The sequence below is a fragment of the Oryctolagus cuniculus genome, chromosome 1 (genome assembly GCF_051225735.1).
Source record: "Oryctolagus cuniculus isolate XC-2025 breed Fujian yellow rabbit chromosome 1, ASM5122573v1, whole genome shotgun sequence".
Classification (NCBI taxonomy): Eukaryota; Metazoa; Chordata; class Mammalia; order Lagomorpha; family Leporidae; genus Oryctolagus; species Oryctolagus cuniculus.
Genome location: NC_142867.1, coordinates 140,892,198 through 140,903,903, shown reverse-complemented (window position 1 = coordinate 140,903,903; position 11,706 = coordinate 140,892,198). Strand labels below are relative to the sequence as shown.

The 11,706-nt window shown below is 46.4% G+C and overlaps 1 long non-coding RNA gene across 1 annotated transcript; it reads right to left on the bottom strand.

Moving 5' to 3' along the window:
* Positions 1–1,796: 1,796 nt before the first annotated feature.
* LOC108176738 (uncharacterized) lies at positions 1,797–10,143 on the bottom strand. The gene is made up of 3 exons (XR_001793458.4): positions 9,708–10,143; positions 7,791–7,851; positions 1,797–2,447 (listed from the first exon to the last, which is right to left on the bottom strand). It is a non-coding gene; the product is annotated as an uncharacterized LOC108176738 (long non-coding RNA).
* Positions 10,144–11,706: the final 1,563 nt, after the last annotated feature.

Here is an 11,706-nt window from a genome sequence, read left to right as displayed (position 1 = left end):
AGAAAGACAACTGTGTGGTCTCATTGCACCTGGACTCTGTAAAAGATGAGCTCACAGAAGTAGAGAGTGATGTGATGGTTTCCAGAGGTGGGGGCAGGATGAGGAAGAGGGAATGGGGAGATGCTGATCAAAGGATTCCACGTTTCACATACACAGGAGGGATAGGTTTCTAGATCTATCGCACAGCAGGGTGACTATAAGGATTTTATATTTCTTTCAAAAATGTTTTTATTTATTTATTTTCATTTATATTTAAAATATAATATAAATATAAATATATATGTGTGTGTATATATATATATATATAGAGAGAGAGAGAGAGAGAGAGATCTTCCATCCACTGGTTCACTCCCCAGGTGCCCACAGCTCCTGGAGATGTGGGCCAGGCTGAAGCCAGGAGCATGGAACTCAAACCAAGTCTTCCACATGGGTGGCAAGTACTCGAGCCATTGCCTCACTGCATATTAGCAGGAAAGTGGAATCAGAAGCAGAAAAAGGACTCAAACCCAGGCCCTCTATTATGGGATACAGATGTTCCAAGTGATGTCTTAAACACCAGGCCAAACGTCTGCCCCAATATTTGAAAGGCAGTGTTACAGAGAAAGAAAGAACACACACACACACACACACACACACACACACACAGATCTTCCATCTGCTGCTTCACTCCCCAAATGGCTAAATGTCTGGAGGCTGGGCCAGGCTGAGGCCAGGAGCCAGGAACTTCCTTTGAGTTTCCCATATGGTTGGCTGGGGCCCAAGTACTTGGGCCATCTTCCATTGCTTTCCCAGGTGCATTAGCAGGGAGCTGGATTGGAAGTGGAGCAGCCAGGACTGGAACTGACACTGATATGGGACGCTGGCATCATAGGCATCAGCCTAACCTGCTGCTACGCCACAATGATGGCCCCTGTGTATTTCAAAATAAGGGAGTAAATTTCAAACGTCTCACTCTAAAAATGATAGAAAAGAGAGGGGACAGATATGTTGATTAGATTGATTTAATCTTGCCACATTGAATCCATACAGGAGATTTCTCTTCCCCAAAGATATTTATTTCCTAGAGCGCCAGTGAGTGCTTGAAACCATGGATAGCACTAAACCTATACATACTATGTTTTCCCTATATATACATTCCTGTGATGAGGTTTAATTTATAAATTAGGCATAGTAAGAGATTAACAACAATAACTAATAATCAAACATAACAAATGAAACAATAAACTTGCACTGTGAGAGTTGATCTGATCATGGAGAGGGCTTACTAGGACTAGTGGGCAGGTAACATACGCATATAGTATGGACATGCTACACATATATGTATGGCGCAGACATGCTTCACATACACACATGGTAGACACACTGCACATACACACACGGCACAGACATGCATGTAGCATGTCTACATGTAGCATGTCTACACATGGCACAGACACACTACACAGGCATGGCATATACATACTACACATACACACATGGCACAGAATGCTAGGCATAATGCATGGCAAGACATGCTACACATACACACATGATGCAGGCATGCTATGCATACACACATGGCAAGGCATACTGCAGATACATGTATGGCACAGGCATGCGACACATACACACATACCACAGACACGGTATGAATACATGAATGACAAGGCATGCTATACATACACCCATGGCACAGACATGCTATGCATACACTCCTGGCAAGACATGCTATCCATACATGTATTACATAGGCGTGCTGTGCGTACATGCATGGCACAGATATGCTATATAGACATGCGTGGCATGGACATGCAGGACAAAGGGATGATTCACATTCTGGTGTTGCAGAGTGGGGCTGGCAGAGGCTTCATTAGATTGTTCAGAATGATGCACAAGTTAAACTATAAACTGTTTATATCTGAAGTTTTTACTTAATGTTTTTAGACCTTTGTTGATGGTGGCTAAAGGGGGATTATCGTGCATAAAACATTATATTATGCCCCATATACATGGATATAATTATTACTTTATCAATCCACAGTAACATTAATTTTTTAAAATTTATTTGACAGATGAGTTAGACAGTGAGAGTGAGAGAGAGAGAAAGGTCTTCCCTCCGCTGGTTCACCCCCTAAATGGCCAACATGGCCAGTGCTGTGCCGATCCGAAGCCAGGAGCCAGGTGCCCCCTCCAGATCTCCCATGCCAGGTGAGGGGCCCAAGCACTTGGGCCATCCTCCACTGCCTTCCCGGGCCACAGCAGAGAGCTGGACTGGAAGAGGAGCAACTGGGACTAGAACCCGGCGCCCATATGGGATGCCGGCGCCGCAGGTGGAGGATTAACCAAGTGAACCATGGCGTCGGCCCCACCATTAATTTTAAAGAAGTAATAAAGGTAGTGTTGAAAGGGCGCTGTTGGGAAATCAGGTGTCCAAAATGCAGTAATTCTCTGAACTGCAATGTTCTTATCTGTAAAACACAAAAGAAAGCAACAAAGATGATGTTGTTTGGCTTTTTGTCAATCATACCTACTAAAGCCAAAACAATCACAAGTCACTGTATGCATCACTTGGCTTTCTGTGAACTTTGCTCCTGGGGACAGCTGCCCAGGAAGGGAGAAGTACATTTCAGCTCAAGGAGTTTCACAGCCCCAGATCAGGCAGCTCCAGGAGTCTGCTGTCTGACTCAGGCATTGGGTGGCAGAATGTGTGTTGAGGGAGGATCATGGGCAGCCAGGAAGCAGAGAGGAGCTGAGCTGAACTCAGCTAAAAAGCCAGCCCTCTTGAGACACGCCCCCAGTAGCCTGAAGACCTCCCACTGGACCCGTCTGCTAGGCACCATAACTGCATCAGCTCTCTCTACCCTTACTCCATCAACCATTAAAATTAGCCCAGCAATTTTGGGGTTTAAACACCTGCACCACATGCTCTTCAGACTGCAACACCTCATCCGTGTGTTTTTGTATTAGGTTTTGGTGTACACTACAGTGGCCTTGGACTGGGAGAGATGTTCACGCCCTCCCTGGGACATTTGGCAATGTCAGTGGACATTTTTATTTTCATGACGGCAGGAGGATGCTACTGGTATCTAGGTACGGGACGGGGAGTATTCTGAACTGCCCCGAATTGCTGGTATGGCATTGAGAAGCCCTGGTCTGTGGGAGTATGTAGCAAACCATTAGCAATCTCTCGAGTGTTGATGGGGGTTAGGGAGCTGTTTGAGGGGCACGTTTCATGTTCTTTCCATGCGATTTAGTATTTTTCTTACCCTCTCCAAATACAAAAACTGAAAAGTTTTTAAAAGCTTGAGTCTCAGGGCTGGCGCTATGGCCTACCCGGTAAAGCCGCCACCTGCAGTGCTGGGTCAAGTCCTGGTTGCTCCTCTTCCGATCCAGCTCTCTGCTGTGGCCTGGGAAAGCAGTGGAGGATGGCCCAAGTCCTTGGGCCCCTGCACCCACGTGGGAGACCCAGAAGAAGCTCCTGGATCTTGGCTTTGGATCAGCTCCTCCAGCCATTGCAGCCACCTGGGAAGTGAACCAGCGGATGGAAGACCCTTTCTCTCTCTCTGCCTCTACCTGTCTGTAACTCTGCCTTTCAAATAAGTAAATAAATCTTATATAAAAGAAACACTTGAGTCTCTTCATCACCTCCACTTATATATCTATTTGTAGTTTCTTTTAAGATTTTTATTTATGTATTTATTTGACAGGTAGAGTTATAGACAGTGAGAGAGAGACAGAGAGAAAGGTCTTCCTTCCGTTGGTTCACCCCCCCCCCCCCCAAATGGCCGACACGGCTGGCGCTGCACTGATCCGAAGCCAGGAGCCAGGTGCTTCCTCCTGGTCTCCCATGGGGTGCAGGGCCCAAGCACTTGGGTCATCCTCCACTGCCCTCCCAGGCCACAGCAGAGAGCTGGACTGGAAGAGGAGCCACAAGGTGCCCACAAGGGATGCCGGCGCCACAGGTGGAGGATTAACCAGGTGAGCCACGGCGCCGGACCCCTATTTGTAGTTTCTTTGTGTACCCTTTCACAACATATTTATACATTAAAATAATATATAAAATAATATAGTAACATAAGTATATTAATGTACATTAGTATATAAGATACAAATATATTCTATATAGGTATACATAATATATAAATATATTTATATAAATATAGAAATATTTTTAATGTCTTTTTCTTTTCCATGATAAAGTAGTATGTTACATTCTGTTTAATGCTTTTCCCTCCACTGAATAATATCCTTACACTTTTGTTTGTCCAAGAATTTTACAGTGATGTGAAATTAATTTCCAGCCTTGGCTGGAAGGGAGCTGTAGTTATAGGGACGGGTTACTCATACTCATTCACAGGGGACTTGGTCACTCTCAGCAGTGAAGAACCCAAACACTAATTTAAAAATTGAGATAAAAATAGCTATTTCAGGCAAAAAGGTACATACCAGCAGATAATGGATTTGGCTTATTTGCTCTATTTAGACATCAGTGCTTCCTTGCCCGGGAATACTCCCCGCCCAAAGCACCCTGGTGTAACTGTTCACACATCTGCTCCTCAGTCCCTCAGCCATTTGCAGAACTGAAATTCTGCCCCAGACACAGGAGCGTGGCAGCACATTCTTCCCTCGGCCACCCCGCACGGGGCCCCGCCTCTCAGGCATTGCAGCCTCCCTGCAAGGCCTTGAGCTGATGACCTGCTAAGCTTACCTGGACTTCTCCTCCTCCTCCTCCTCCTCCTCCCCTCCACTACCCTCCTTCTTCTTTTAAGATTTTATTTATTTATTTGAGAGGCAGAATTACAGACAGATAGAGGGAGAGACAGAGAGAAAAGTCTTCCATCCTCTGGTTCACTCCCAAAATAACGGCAACGGCCAGAGCTAAGCTGATCTGAAGCCAGGAGCCTGGAACTTCTTCTAGATCTTCTGGGTCTCCCACATGGGTGCAAGCTCTTGGGCCATCTTCCATTGCTTTCCCAGGCCATCGTGGAGAGCTGGATTGGAAGTGGAGCAGCCGGGACTAGAACTGGCGTCCATATGGGATGCTGGCACTTCAAGCAGGGACTTAGGCAACTATACCACAGAGCCAGGCCCTTGCCTAAAAACTGTGAGATAAAAAATGTGCATTGTTTTGAGCTGCTGTGTTTATCCTAATTTTTTTTTTTTAATTTGAAGGACAGCGTTACAGAGAGAGATAGAGACACAGAGAGGTCTTCCATCTGCTGATTCACTTCCCAAATGGCTGCAACAGCTGGAGCTGAGCCGATCCAAAGGCAGGAACCAGGAGATTCATCTGGGTTTCCCACGTGAGTGCAGGAGCCCAAGGACTTGGACCATCATCTGTTGGGAGCCGGTTTTTAAGTGGAGCAGCAAGGACTTGAACTGGCACCCATATGGGATGCCAGCGCTGCAGGCTGGGGCTTTAATCTGTTGTGTCACAGTACTGGCTCCCTCATCCTAATCTTTAGTGCAGTGATAGATGACTGTTACCATTGTGAAATCGCATGACTTTTGCCAATGTCTCAGGGCTAAAGCAGTTGCCAGTTGCTGAATTTTCCTTGTCATGGAGGGCACTGAAATGTCATTCCACTAGCCAAGAGAACTCGGGATACAATTTCTCAGTTAGAACGATTGACCAAAAGCTAATAAAATCATCTCCATTACAAGCTAGGACTTAACTGATGTATCCTGAAGTCTGTTTTTATTACTAAATGGTTTTTTACATTTTTATTTATCTATTTTAATTTTATTGGAAGTCAGCAGAGGGACAGACAAAGAGACAGAGAGAAATGTTTCCTCCACTGATTCCGTCTCCAAGTGCCTGCAACAGCCGGGTCTGGGCAGGCTGAACCCAGGAACCCAGTTCATGTCACCCACATGGGTGGCAGGGACCCAACTACTTGAGCTGTCACCTTTTACATCCTGGGGTGTGCATTAGCAGGAAGCTGGATCAGAAGCAGGGTACTGGACATGTGAACTGTGCACTCCAGTATGGGATGCAGGAGTCCCAAACAGCATCTTAGCTGCTAGGCCGATCACCCCACCCGACAAAAAATGTGTGAAGATAGGGGGTGTAGCCATTCTCCTGGACTGTCCTGGGGACCCAGGGCTGATGGTCCACCAGGTTTCTTTCAGTTTCTAAAAGCTTCCAGGGGAGGGATGCACTGTGGGGGAGGAGCTTCTGTTGTTTTTGCAGAAAACCTATTTATTGGGAAGCAGATACTTTGAAAGCACTTGCGTTTTGAGGCCAGTCATGTGACTCAGCTAACAGAAGCAAACAAGGCCCGGGGTGCCTTGATTTCAAGAACGGGTGTCACCAACAAAGAGTGCTCCTAGAACACTAATGTTGCGCCCAGCGCTGTGGCCTAGCAGGTAAAGCTACCTCCTGCCAGCATCCCATATAGGCACCAGTTCGAGTCCTGGCTGCTCCACTTCCCATCCATCTCTCTGCTATGGCCTGGGAAAGCAGTGAAGGATGGCCCAAGTCCTTGGGCACCTGCACCCACGTGGGAGACCCGGAAGAAGCTCCTGGCTCCTGGCTTTGGATTGGCCCAGCTCTGGTCGTTGCGGCCATTTGGAGAGTGAAATAGCAAATGGAAGACATCTCTCTCTGCCTCTCTGTAACTCTGCCTTTCAAATAAATAAATAAATAAATATTTAAAACAAGCAAAAAACCACCAATGTCCGGGCCTCAGATGTGAGGCCCTTCCATAAGGTTGCAGCATGGAGGATAAGTCTCCTGCAACTCTAATTTACTCTTGTGTTTTATTACGTGCTATGACTTGCATCAAGTTCCTTTCAGAAACACATATCACTACTTTGATAATAACAGGACTAATAAAATAGATGGTGATAATCCTTACTACTGTTTGTCCACTTACTCTGTGCTGTGCAATGCGTTAAATAACTGATGTAGATTACTTCAGGAAATAAATACCCTTTAACGGGACTCTGGTTAAAAAGAACCATATCTAACCATCTCCCAGAGGAGGAAACTGGGGATGGTGAGACATGCCTTAGCCAAGGTCACACGACTATGTAGAAAGGGGCAGGCAGGCCCACAGCAATTTGTAAATTCAGAATTGGGTTTGCCCCATTATTACAGGAACTTGGCGGCATGGAAATTATTGTTACCTCGGTTCTTGGTCTCACCCGGAAGAAGAATTTCCAAGAGATCTAAAAGGGTTTAGTAGAATCAAGAACCTCCAGCCAGAGTGGTGTGGAGGGGGCATCCAGGAGAGGAAAACAAAGGGGACTGGTGGCAGTGGGCTTTAAGTACAATTTCAAAGGAAAAAAAAAAAAACTTGGCAATCAGATTGGCATTTGGGTGGGGACAAAAACTGTCCTAAGACCTTATTTACAATTCTCCATCCAGTCTGGCCTGCTAAGGGTGGGGTAGATAACTTGTTTTCACAATAAGCCGGGAGCTCAGGAGGAGCTTCCTTGCTAATCTCATGGTAAATTTGGTGATTCTGGAAGGAAGGAGGGCAGGCTGTTTGTTCTTGTTAAAAATAACGTTTTTGGGGAAGGAAGCAAATATTTTACACCCCAAATTCCATTGGGGTCCCCTAGCTATTAACCCATCTGACTCCTCACACCATCACAAAATGTGAGAAGTCCTACAAGCAGGTGCCTGGTTTCCTCTGCCCTCCCCCCCCCCCTTTCCCCTTGCTAAATGGTAGCCATGAGCATCAGAACTCCTGGGCCCGGTAAATCACGGAGGCTGAGAACACTCTTCACAAGCTTGACTCAGACACCTACATGGATGTTTCCTGCAGCATTATCCAAACAGCCAAAAGGGAGACACAACTCACCCTCCATCAATGGACAAATGAAGAAGCAAAATGTAGGATTCAAAAGGATGCTTCCAAAAGTCTGTGGAAGAATTGGATTAAAAGATGAATTTGTTCTGGTGCAAACATTTTGAAATCCATGCATAGTTTTTCCATAATATGCATTTTCTGTGTGTGTGTGTGTGTGTGTGTTTTTTTTTTTTTTGAAGTACCTTCATGCATACAGTGGAGTATTTTTCAGCCATAAAAAGGATGAAGTTCTGAGACATGTGACAACATAGACGAATCTAAAAACATGCCAGGTGAAATATGTCAGACGCCAAACGTCAGAACTTGTATGATCCTCTTCACCTAAAACACACACAATATGCCCAAGGAGCCAGGCAGAACAGAGGTTCCCTGGGTGCTGTGGTGGGAGAGGAGGAATTGGGATTTACTGCTTAATCCCGGGTGCTGGAAGAACTTTGGAGATAGTGGTGATGTTGTGATGTTGCAAAAACACTGTGAACATAGTTAATGACACTTCAAAGTAGTTACAATGGCGAATCTTATGTTACACATACTTTGCTATGGTTAAACACAAGATTGTGTAGAATCAAATTCTCAATTGTGTACAGCACACGTTCCAACCTCTTGAGAAGAGCTTGCCTTGAAAGGGTAGAGACTCTCAAAACCTGTTAGTAGGAAGATAAACTGGTAAGAAACCTTTGAGTAGGAAAAACAAAAGCCCTGGTATTGCATAAGAGGGGAAAAGGCCCACTCATTCCCAAAGAAGAGCTTTGGGTGAGCCCCACATCAAAGTTTGTGTTGCTTTCTTCTGCAAAAAAATGAAACCGGGCCCTAAGGCTACAGCAAAGCTTTAGACAAACTAGAGAAGAAAAAAAATTCATCTCCGGAGCTGCTACAGCTTCCCCTCCCCCAGCCCAGGCATTTCTTGGCAGCTGTAAGGTTAACCCTGTAAATGCTAAATTTGCTGTGGTGGGAAATGGCACAGAAAGGAAATTTAAAAAATGGCTTTGTACTTTATGGCTATTGCATATGCATCTGATAAAATATTTACATGGTATAATATTTTATGCTTCCAATCTCATGTCAGAGTGATCATCCTCATTAGGAGAGCAGTCCAAACAAAACAAAACAAATCTCCAAATGGAATCTTGGGTATTAAAAGAAGTTAAGTTCCCATTTCTGATGATTTTTGATCGACTGTTTGCTGATTGGAAATTCTGACAAAAAGCAGACAAATTGAAGAAAGGTAATCTCTAAATGGGATTTTTAGTTGCTGATCAGCTTTTGTAAACTAAGGTGGCTCCTGTGAGGCTGGTCATTTCCAGGCCTCTGTGCGTGTTTCTGAGCTGACCGATTTGGACGCTAACAAGTCACACTGGGCTTGTTTGCTTGTCACTGAGTCACGGAACACAGAACAGAAGCCCAGGCTGTTTTGGGGAATATGCAATCACAGCCGCTTATCGCCTGGACTTGACTCCACGCTGAAACCTGATGCCACCTGCTGCGGGGCTGGTTCAGCCTCCTTGCAAACTGTGCTGAACTGGAAGCCTGCAGAGCCAGGTACACAAAGCTCAGACCCCACACATCTTTGTGGTTCCCCAAACTACGAAAACAAGCATGGATGCCGGCTGGCTTGTCTAGGGAACATACAAATGCCCACAAGAAAGGACTTGTTCTGTAATGGGACCCATCTGCAGTGAGGCTTCTGATGCATCCTGTGTTTCTGACACAAAAACTAATTGCATTCCTTACTTGTGATTTCTGCCCCAAACCACAAGCTGGTGTGGACAGATCACAGGGACCTTGAACTCCCCGCCCATTCCTGGCAGCCTGCACTCTTGACCTCCTTTTCCGAATGTCTCGTGGCTGTCTGTTGATCACTGTATTCAGCTTTTCGGATTGCAACAACGGACTGCTAAACTGACTCACCTTTCTTCATCCTACTCCTGGTCCGCTTGCTTTAGGAAAGTGGGTTGACCATTAAGTGAAGATCCTTGCAAGGAAAGGATTAATCTCGGCTAGGCTGCTAGCTGGATGAGTCACCAGGACAAAGGGGTGGGAGGCTACGTAAACATATTTTGAAATCTGTAAAATTCATGGTTTTGTCCTGTCCAATTCCTGGACGTGACATGTCTTAAACTAACTTGCATAAAGATGTGTGTGTGTGTGTGTGTGTGTGTGTGTGCCAATGAGTTTATTCTTCTTGCACGCAATGCTTCCTGAGGAAACGTCTGGGTGGGAATAGGGCATGATTTGTAAAGTGTAGTTATTTTTGCTAAAAAGGACCCACTGATTTTGCAACAATGAACCGGGAGAGAGAAAGAGGGAGAAACAACCCAGTTCCCCCGGAAGGCAGAGGGAAGAGGCAGGCATTAATGATCTTCTGTTTTAAGCCGGCGCTGTGGCTCACTAGGCTAAAAAAAATAAAATAAAAACATTTATTAAAAAAAAGATCTTCTGTTTTTTGTTTTCTCAAAACTATTTCCTCCTCTGAAAGAAAAACTCTGTGCTGGTCTACCTAGCTGCTGAGCCTGTTTTGAATTCAGACTGCCCGCTGAACTGATCAGGTGGGACCGTGCTGGTGCCTGTCAGAGAAAACCCAGAGTCAGACAAAAGTCAAAGCAGGGAAAGCAAGTTTTCCTGAGGAACTGTTGCAAAAGGGGGAAGAGAGACCGCAGCTGCTGCTGCTGCTGCTACTTCTGCTTCTTTGTCTCATTTTTATTTTTTATTTATTTATTTATTTATTTTTTGACAGACAGAGTGGACAGTGAGAGAGAGAGAGAGAGACAGAGAGAAAGGTCTTCCTTTGCCGTTGGTTCACCCTCCAATGGCCGCCGCGGCCAGCGCACCGCGGCCAGCGCACCGCGCTGATCCGAAGCCAGGAGCCAGGTGCTTCTCCTGGTCTCCCATGGGGTGCAGGGCCCAAGCACTTGGGCCATCCTCCACTGCACTCCCTGGCCACAGCAGAGAGCTGGCCTGGAAGAGGGGCAACCGGGACAGAATCTGGCGCCCCGACCGGGACTAGAACCCGGTGTGCCGGCGCCGCTGGGTGAGCCGCGGCGCCGTCCCTTTGTCTCAATTTTAAAGATGTTATTTATTTGAAAGGCCGAGTTACAGAGAGAGGGAGAGAGAAAGAGAGACCTTTTATCTGCTGGTTCACTGCCCAATTGGCTGCAACAGCCAGGGCTGGGCCAGGCTGAAGTCAGGAGCCAGGAGCTTCTTCTGGGTCTCCCACATGGATGCAGGGGCCCAAGGACTTGGGCCATCTTCTACTGCTTTTCCAGGCCATAGCAGGGAGCTGGATCAGAAGAGCAGCAGCTGGGACTAGAACTGTTGCCAATATGGGATGCTGGCGCTTCAGGCCAGGGCTTTTAACCTGCTGAGCCACAGTGCTGGCCCCCTGACTTGACATTTCAAGGAATCTTTGTCACTGAAACTGCAGGAGAGGTTCTGTGACAGTTAGAGGCTAATAGGTGGTTAGGACAGGTCCATGTTGGAACTAGAAAAGGGGGAGTGTAAGGCCGCCACAAAACGCACCAACACTGGAGTAAGGGAAAGAGTTTATTGGGGGAAACCTGTCAGACTGGAGGGAAGGGGCGAGGAAAGAAAAGAGAGAGAAGGAGAGTGTAAGAGAGACGGAGGTCAGGAGAAGGGGGGGGCGAGCCACAAGTTCAGGGACAGGTCCTTTCAAAACTTTGTGTGGGGGGGCATGGAAGTAGGAGCAGTGAATCCCAGTGGGATGGGATAGAGCTTGACACTGGTGGTTATGTGGCCACCTGGCTTCCAGCAATGGCAGTGGGGGCTAGAGCCTAGGATGGTGTCAGGGTGTACATCATGCCATAGATAAGACTGCGCCATTTTACTAACAGGGAGTCCCTTTAAGAGTGGCAAGACAGGGACTGTTGCTGTGGCATAGTAGGCTTAAGCC